General features: G+C 34.0%; 1 long non-coding RNA gene across 1 annotated transcript; it reads left to right on the top strand.

Annotated features, from left to right (window-relative positions):
* Positions 1-973: 973 nt before the first annotated feature.
* Positions 974-7,614, top strand: LOC131904505 (uncharacterized). Its single transcript, XR_009377743.1, has 3 exons — positions 974-1,072; positions 1,856-1,928; positions 7,399-7,614. It is a non-coding gene; the product is annotated as an uncharacterized LOC131904505 (long non-coding RNA).
* The last annotated feature ends 790 nt before the right edge of the window (positions 7,615-8,404 follow it).

The following is an 8,404-nucleotide window of genomic DNA, read 5'->3' as shown; positions in this document are numbered from 1 at the left end:
ATATAACTCATATCTGATCTCATACAGGTCTACCAGGCCCTCTAGCACAAGGTTAGGTTGAGATCAATAAACTATTGATAGGAAATGTGCTGGAGGTCTCAGAATTTCATAAAAAAATCATGTCAATAGTAAGGGTCTAAAAAAGGATTTTTTTCTATAACCTGGCAACAAGCCAAGGAAATTATAAGGAAATGTCCTACTTGTTCTTTTTATAATCAAACTCTACTACCAGCAGGATGTAACCCAAAGGGTGCTCAGAGGAATGAAATCTGGCAGATGGATGTGTTTCACTTTGTAGAATTTGGAAAACTGAAATATGTATACCGCACCATTGATACCTATTCAGGATTTCAATGGACAACTGCTCTGAGTTCTGAAAAAGCTGATTCTGTAATCATATGTCATGGGTATACCTGCACAAATTAAAACTGACAATGCTCCAGCATATATCTCTGGTAAAATGAAACAGTTTTTTGCTTATTACAATATAAAGCATAATACAGGTATACCACACAATCCTACAGGCCCAGCAGTCATAAAAAGTTATAAAAAAAAAAAACCTAGAAATAAATTACATAATGCTCTATTAACTTTGAATTTTCTCAATGCTAATGAGAAAGGAACAACAGCTTTGGAGAGACATTGGATAATAGAAAAAAAAACTACAGAATTTAATACTTGAAGGATGTGCTGACCTCAGAATGGAAACCAGGATATATATTATGTTGGAGACAAGGTTTTGATTTTGTTTCTACAGGAGAAGAAAAGCTATGAATGCCATCAAAATTGATAAAGGTTTGATTTGCACAAGAGAAACCTCTTAATTAGAAGAGGTTCATCAACAAGCATGACCATCCAATTTAAACTCACATATACCACTAACAAATGCTTTTCATTTAGTCAAATATAACTTGCCAAAAGGGAATCTCTCCAAAGTTAGGGTTGGGAAAATGTTTTTTTATTTTCGTCTTTCAGGAGAATTAAGGCAAAGGAATCTGAAGAACACTGGACAAATGAGACATCAGAAGAAAAAGGACAAATCATCCTGAAAAAAAAAGTCCCAAGAAAAGGAGTAAATTGGTCTATTGTTATATCACATATAAAATTTCACAAGTCTTCCTAAATGTTTGTTTCTGCTGTTCTCTACAGACACTTAACACAAGTGGTCTTTATCTAGTCCCAGTTAAATTAAAACTTAAATCTGGCTTTGGAGTTGGAACATGGCTCTCTCCTCTAAACCCAAGCAAAAAAAGAAAATGTAAAATCTCTGTATCATGTCAGAAAAGCCACCGGATATGGGACAGAAGAAAAACCATAATTAAGGGACTATTCTATTGCCACTAATCTCATAATTCTTTGGTTTTATTTTTGTTCTTTAAAACTTTTCTTAAGATATAAATTTTATATCAAAATTTATAAGGTTAATATATATATTAAACTTTCATGATGCTATTAATGGTCATATAGAGTACTAACTAATTCTAGAAAAAAAGGCTTCATCTAGCTGCCTGTACATGTTTTTATGTTTGAGTCTCTATCAGTTTTCTGCAGGCAATCATGACCAGGCCTAACAGTAAATTTGAAGTCTCCAAAAAGATGATGGGGCCCCACAATGGCAATTCCATCAGGAGGATGATAATACCAATAAGCTGACAAACCCCAACCAAAGATCAGCTTTATAAACTGCTCAGGTCAATTTTGAGATGGCTAGCTTAGATGATCCAGCCTCACAGACTACTTGAGCTAGGACTTGAGACAAGCCTTGCACTTTCACATTATGCAGATACTGGAAAACAAATGATACAGCTACCTCTCCCCAGGACTTGACAATTAACTCAAAATTTTTTCTTTTCAGGATCCCCTAAAGATGCCTTCACCCTGGACAGCAGGAAGTAATTTTAAGAACATGAAGCCCACATTGCTAAGAGGTGAGGTGGGTGGTTTTTGGTCTTTCAGTGTGGATAATGGTCATTGTTTAGGATGTTTGTTTACAAGTTGTTAATTGTTAAGGGTCAGGAAAAAGGTTAAAGGAAATTAGATTCAAGGTTCTTGTTTGAAAAAAAAAGGAATGAAAAAAGAGGATTTAGATAAAAGGATTATTATTGAATCTACTATGAAAAAAAGAAAAAATTTGGATATGATAAAATGAAAAGATAGATTATTGAATCCACTTTTAGAAGGCAACTACTAGTTTTAAATATTTTACATTGGATTGGATTTTTGTAAAATGTATACAAATTTTGTATATTAATACAAATTTGAGATTGATTTTGTTAGAAAATACTATACATATTTATAATGTTGTTCAAGATATTGTACCTATACATTTCAATTAATAATGTAATGCAATTTGCTAATCCTTGAAAGTTATTACCAACTGTTTAGGATATAAAGAAATGTAAGTTAGTAGTTAGTTATTACAACTGAACTTGAAATATTAGGTATGCTTTCAAGGTCAAGAGGAGATGTATTTAGATAGATAGATCATCTTCAAATACTTCAGAGAGCTACAGAATATGGCATTTAAGATGTTTTAATAATAGATTTTTTTTCTTTTTTTTATGACTATGAGACATGTCTATTTTTGGCAGCACCTATCTACTTCATAGAGGATGATGGGCCTTGAGGAAACTCTATATGGAGTTTACTTTCATTGTGGCAAAAGTTAGCCACTGGGCAATAAAGTGCCCTTGTCTCAACTTCTGACAGTATGCTGTCCAAAATGGACAAGCAGGACAGAAAACAAAGGACTGTTGATCCTTGCCAAGACAAGGTAGGAAAGCTCTTTAGAAAATCCTGCTTCACAAATGAACCTGTCAGATCTGCTAAGCCTGTAGGCTGAAGATGATGCCTCAACATTGCAGAGAAACCTTGGGTGACTGTCCAGGCAGCTGGCTGTTTCTGTCATAACTCACATTTTTTGGAATTTGCTTATTTGCACTTCCTGTCTTACTAGGTAATATTATTTCCTTCTTGGGTCTTGGAGGGAGTTGAAGATTAGATAGTTATAGTTATAGTTTTCCTTGTTAAGAAATTCAGAACAGAAACTCACAAAGAGGTGTAAAGTGTATAAGTTTGAAAGACATCAAAAGATAGTTTATGGTTGGTAATACAAGTTAGGGTGGAAAGTGAATTAGGTATATTTTGGACTCACTGAAATAGGATAGATAATGGAGTATTTTCACTGAAACTGTCAAAGGCAAATGGACTAGACAATGTTGATTATTTATTGCCTGTATATATTATTATAGTTATTATACTTATTGTATGTAGTTTTCTTATATTAGTTATAGCTTTTCTTATTTTTATTTTGGACAAAAAGGAGAAATGTCATAATATATTGTGTCTCCCAATATACTGTATATTCTAGTAAAGATTATCTGAGAATCAGAGGAAAAAGCCAGCCACTATGCTAAACATGGAAATCAGGCAATGGTAGCACACACCATTAATCCTAGCATTCAGGAGGCAGAGATCTATTGGAACTTTGTGAGTTCAAGGCCTCACTGGGAATAGAGCCAAGCATGGTGGCACATGCTTTTAATCCCAGCACTGATCATAGAGGTCTGGAGGTCTGTACAGATAGACAGGAAGTGATGTTGCTGGGCAGAGAGAGGAAGTGAGATGAAAGAACAGAAAGACATACAGGCATGGGTATACAGGATATAGGTTTCCTTGGAAGCTGAGGAGTCAGTGAGTTGAAGTTAGCTGTGGATTTTCATATTCCTCTGATCTCTCAGTTTTAACCCCAAGATCTGGCTCTGGATTTTTTATTAATAAGACTGCTTAGCAACTTGTCTTATACTTCCTTGCCTGGACAGCTGTGGGATCCCAATCACAAAGGAAGTGATAAGAAAGGAAGATTTAACCTAACGCATGGTTGAGTAGAACATGGAAATACCCCAGGTAAAATTTAATCTCACAAAATAAAAATCACTTTTTACCAGCTAACCATAATGTGACAAATATTTGCGTATGATATCTCACTTTATTTTTTAAAAAGCCTATATTAAAGACACTATCCATTGGATATCCTCAGGCTTGTAGGAGCTGCTATGGCAGCTCTTGGCACAGAGCATGGCTGTCTGCTCTTTCTGCCAAATCCTGAATTTTTAGTAAAAGACTCCAAGGCTTAAATGAATTCAACCCACTGCCTGGCATGTCTCTATTTCTGACAAATCTTTGTCAGATTTGGTTGTGTAAGAAAGCTTCTTTGAAGTCTAGAGGTTTTCATCCAGCTGTGTACACACTGTTCCTCTCTGCTTTTTGTCTCTCTCTTATTAGAAAAGAACACTTCGAATTTTCAATTATTTCAACAGAAAGGCAAGTTCTCAAGCTAATATATCCCAAGTGAGATCATTAAAACTTTCCCTTACCTTCCATTATGATGTAAATAATTACTAATTTACTAGACATTAATTCTGTACTTCTTATAAGCAACATGGAAAACCACTGAAAGAAGGACATTAAGTTTGTGGGAGTCTCAATCTGAAGTCTAAAGTCTGAAGTGACCAGTCACTCCAGTGTTGCAAATTCTTACAAAGAACAGCATGTAATCCAAACTGTTTTGTTTCTAAGTATGAAAACCCAGACACGATATGTTCAGTATTTAAAGCCTTTTCCACTTAGAACAATGTAAGACTTAGCAGAACATAAGAACAACTTAGTCAGGAAGGAAGTGAGCCATTACATACAATGTTCACCTCTGAATTTGAGAAAAATGAAAATTCAATGCAACAAGTTCATATAATACATTTACGTCAAAGAGATCTGAGTTCAAATACTCAATGTGGGAGTCTAGTGAGTTATTTATGAACTAATATATCTCAGGCACTTGATGTATATGTTAGGGAGCTACCTCACTTTTAGAGTGGATTAAATGAACTGAAATATAAAATTGCATCATTACAAACTGTCTACATTATAGAAAAACTTCCATAGATGAGTAGAAACTAATATGACAAACAAATAGAAGCTATATTTATTCATAGTAAAAAATAAAAGAAATAAAGTGACTATACACCAATAAAAAAGAACAACCTATTAAGAAGATATAAAAATTGTGAATATATAGAGAGCCTATAGAAATTATTGTGCCACTAGATAAAACACAGGTCAATTATTTGTTTAACATCTATAATTGACAGATTGCATTAGCATGTTAGTATATTAGATAACTATTCAAAATTTTCTCTCTTAAGATTTTTAAAGATACCTCCTGGGTATTACCTAAAATTACATTTTAAAATCCTGTAGATTTTTAAATCTAATAGAGGTGTTTTAAATGCCTTTATAGATAACTCTTTAAAAGGGCAAGGAACATGTATTCTATATACAAATTCCACATGTTCCTCAAAGATTGTAGCTATCCCAGAGGATCTAGCTCAAAGGTCTAAGCTTGCTATAATCAATCAGCTTCTATTGGATGTTTCTCAGGCATTGAACATTTTAGCTGATGCTGCTATTTATGTAAACTCAGATGGCAGTTTATTACATGAACTAAGAAGAATCAGACTCTTACAGTCATAGTGGACAGCTTTTGATCCCCAGTTTTCACACCTCACCCAAAAAGGGTATCCTGAAAAAAGGTTAAGGCTCAATTTTAACTGACCTCATGTATAAATTAGCATATAGAGGATAGTGATATCTCTCTGTTCTATATACCCTTTATCTCAAGATTTATAAGTTCATTGTGTATGGTTAAAAATATCTGCAAAATCTGTAACAAAAATTTAGCTTAAAAGTTGTAACAAAAGGCTGATAATTAAACCTATACATAGGTAACTTTAATTTACCATAGCATAAATCATATATGTATATATATGATTTAATTCTTGTTCAAAAAATTAGATCTGCTACCTCATAGCATATAAAATGGATTTTTTAAATAACAGCTACAAAGTTTGTTAGCTGATGCCTCATCGGGATACAAAGACCATATGCCTGGTAGCCATCTTTACTAAGGTTAAAAAATTTGTGCTGTGTAATTCACCACCTTCTTAATATGACCATGTGATATAATAGCTAAGACAACACTCTTAAAACCTAGTCTTACTAAGCCTTCTGTTTATTATTGTATCTTCCTTTGAGACTTAAGAGACAATGGAAAGGCTCCAAGATAGTTTGAATTAGAATAGATTTTTATATGATAAATTCCTAAGGTTATAAAGGTATATTCAATTTAATGAAAATTACCTTAGAGGTGTATAACTAAAACTGTAAAATCCTAATCTTTAGGTGAGACAGTTGTTTAGCTTGAACTGTTTAGGGGGCCCCCAGGCAGTGGGATCAGGATCCATCCCTGGTGCATAAGCCAGCTTTTTGGAGCCCAGTGCCTATGGTGAGACACTTTGTGCAGCCTTGATGCAAGGAGGAGGGGCTTGGATCTGCCTCATCTGAATGTGCCAGGCTCTGCTGACTCCCCATGAGACCTTGACTTGGAGGAGGTGAAAATGGGGGGGGGGGGTGAGTTGGGGGAGAGGGCTGGGGGGCAGGGGGAGAGAGAAGGGGGGACCTGTGGTTGGTATGTAAGATGAATAGAAAATTTCTTAATAATAATAATAATAATAATAATAATAATAGAAAAAATTATGATCACTGTTAGTTAAATAGATTTGTTTTCTTAATTTTACACTTGCCCTTGGTCGAATAAATGATCAGACACTGGCAAAAAAAGATAATTTTTAAAAAGCTCACAAAAGACTAATTTCTACTAAAGGCATTTTTATACAATATAAAGACATTATTTTATTCCAAGCTTCTAGTGCATAATTGGTAACAAATGGATATCAACGTGATACCTGAAACTATGGCTTCTGTGTCTTGAACATTCTCTGCTCTCAGGTATGTAAAGATCTGTGCTAAGACTTACTACAGACATACATAATGCCTCTCCCTAACTAGTTACCTACAGAACACAGCCACAGGCATAACATGAGGTCCTGGAAACTCCAGAAAATACTATTATATCTTATCTGGAATTTGACTTTGTCAAATAACTCAATACATGTCCTTCATAGGACTCTTATTACAACTGAGTGCTAATGATGGTTCTGCTTATGCTAGAAATAATTTAAGAAAATTTAATATCAATCATTTTACTAAAATCCCTTACTATACACAGGATAAAACTATTATAAAACACCATTAAATACTTAACTGGCAATTTTTTTAAATTAAAAGTGGGTAAGAAGCTATATCTACTTACATGTTCATATGTTATGCACACTTACTTATGTTAACTTTATTTTTTTTAACTTTAAAAGATAATGCTTTTTTTCTCCTACCCAAAAGCATTTTTGCCTTAAAGGAGTCACAACTGAAAGTAAATGTTAAATAAAAAGAAACAGCCCAATGTTCTGTTAACATCCAAGTGAAGCTATGCTTATGTCTTTACAGAAAAATGAACAAAGTCTCAGATGGCTCCTGATCTAAAGCATCCAACAAAGACATCTAGAGACTACTGAACAAATGAAACATCTAAAGGCAGATGCTAAATCCATCAAATGGAGACACCCCAAGAGGAAGAGTAAACTGATGAGTTCAGGAAACATCAGGAATCTAACTCATCAAGCTGAGACTTTGGGGAAACAAAGTCACTATATGACTGATCTAAAAAAAATAGTGCTATTATATTTACCAACTATATTTCATGTTAATTTTAGCTTTCCAATATAGAATCCAAATGCCTGTTGTGAGGGGGTATGAAAGGCACACCTGTGATATGAAATAGTATGATATTATTTTGTCAATCTAAGGATTGTTTTCAATCCTATAGAACTGATTGTCTGGATAAAAGAGAGCATAAAATAATCACAAGAATGGAGATATTTTAGTTGGACTAATCTAATGGATTAGTCCAAACATAATAATATAGATTTCAGCATAATTAAGTACTTGTTAGAAAACTCTGACAGTGGAGACTACAGTTACAGAAAGATATTTTCAAAAAGAGAATGCCTGATGTATTGCTTACCAAAGTTGACATTATTGTACCTAAAACAATGCTATCTATTGCCAATGGTCAAGAGCTTGACCTCTGGTTTCATTTGACACATGGCAGTCAGCAAGAACAATCTTTTTGTATCAAAGGAAACCCACCTATTCCTGGGCTGTTAAAAAATGTGTCATAGGATTCAGTCATAAGAATTATGTACAATTAAAAGGGGGTAATATAAAATCCACTGGCACCTATATTCATAAGGCTTCCCCTGATATTCTTGTCAGTAGTATATTTTTATCACATTGTTTATTCTTCTAATATACTTATATCCATCCTTATTGCAAATCTACTTCCAGTCATGTTCTTCTCTCTTGTAAACAACTGCCTTTTGGATGGACCTTTAAAAAATACTACTTCTTCTGCCCTTCCCACAGGTTATAAAGGCTTATGTGCAATAGGATG

This window comes from Peromyscus eremicus, chromosome 2, assembly GCF_949786415.1.
Source record: "Peromyscus eremicus chromosome 2, PerEre_H2_v1, whole genome shotgun sequence".
Classification (NCBI taxonomy): Eukaryota; Metazoa; Chordata; class Mammalia; order Rodentia; family Cricetidae; genus Peromyscus; species Peromyscus eremicus.
This window is presented reverse-complemented; position numbering and strand designations above follow the sequence as displayed.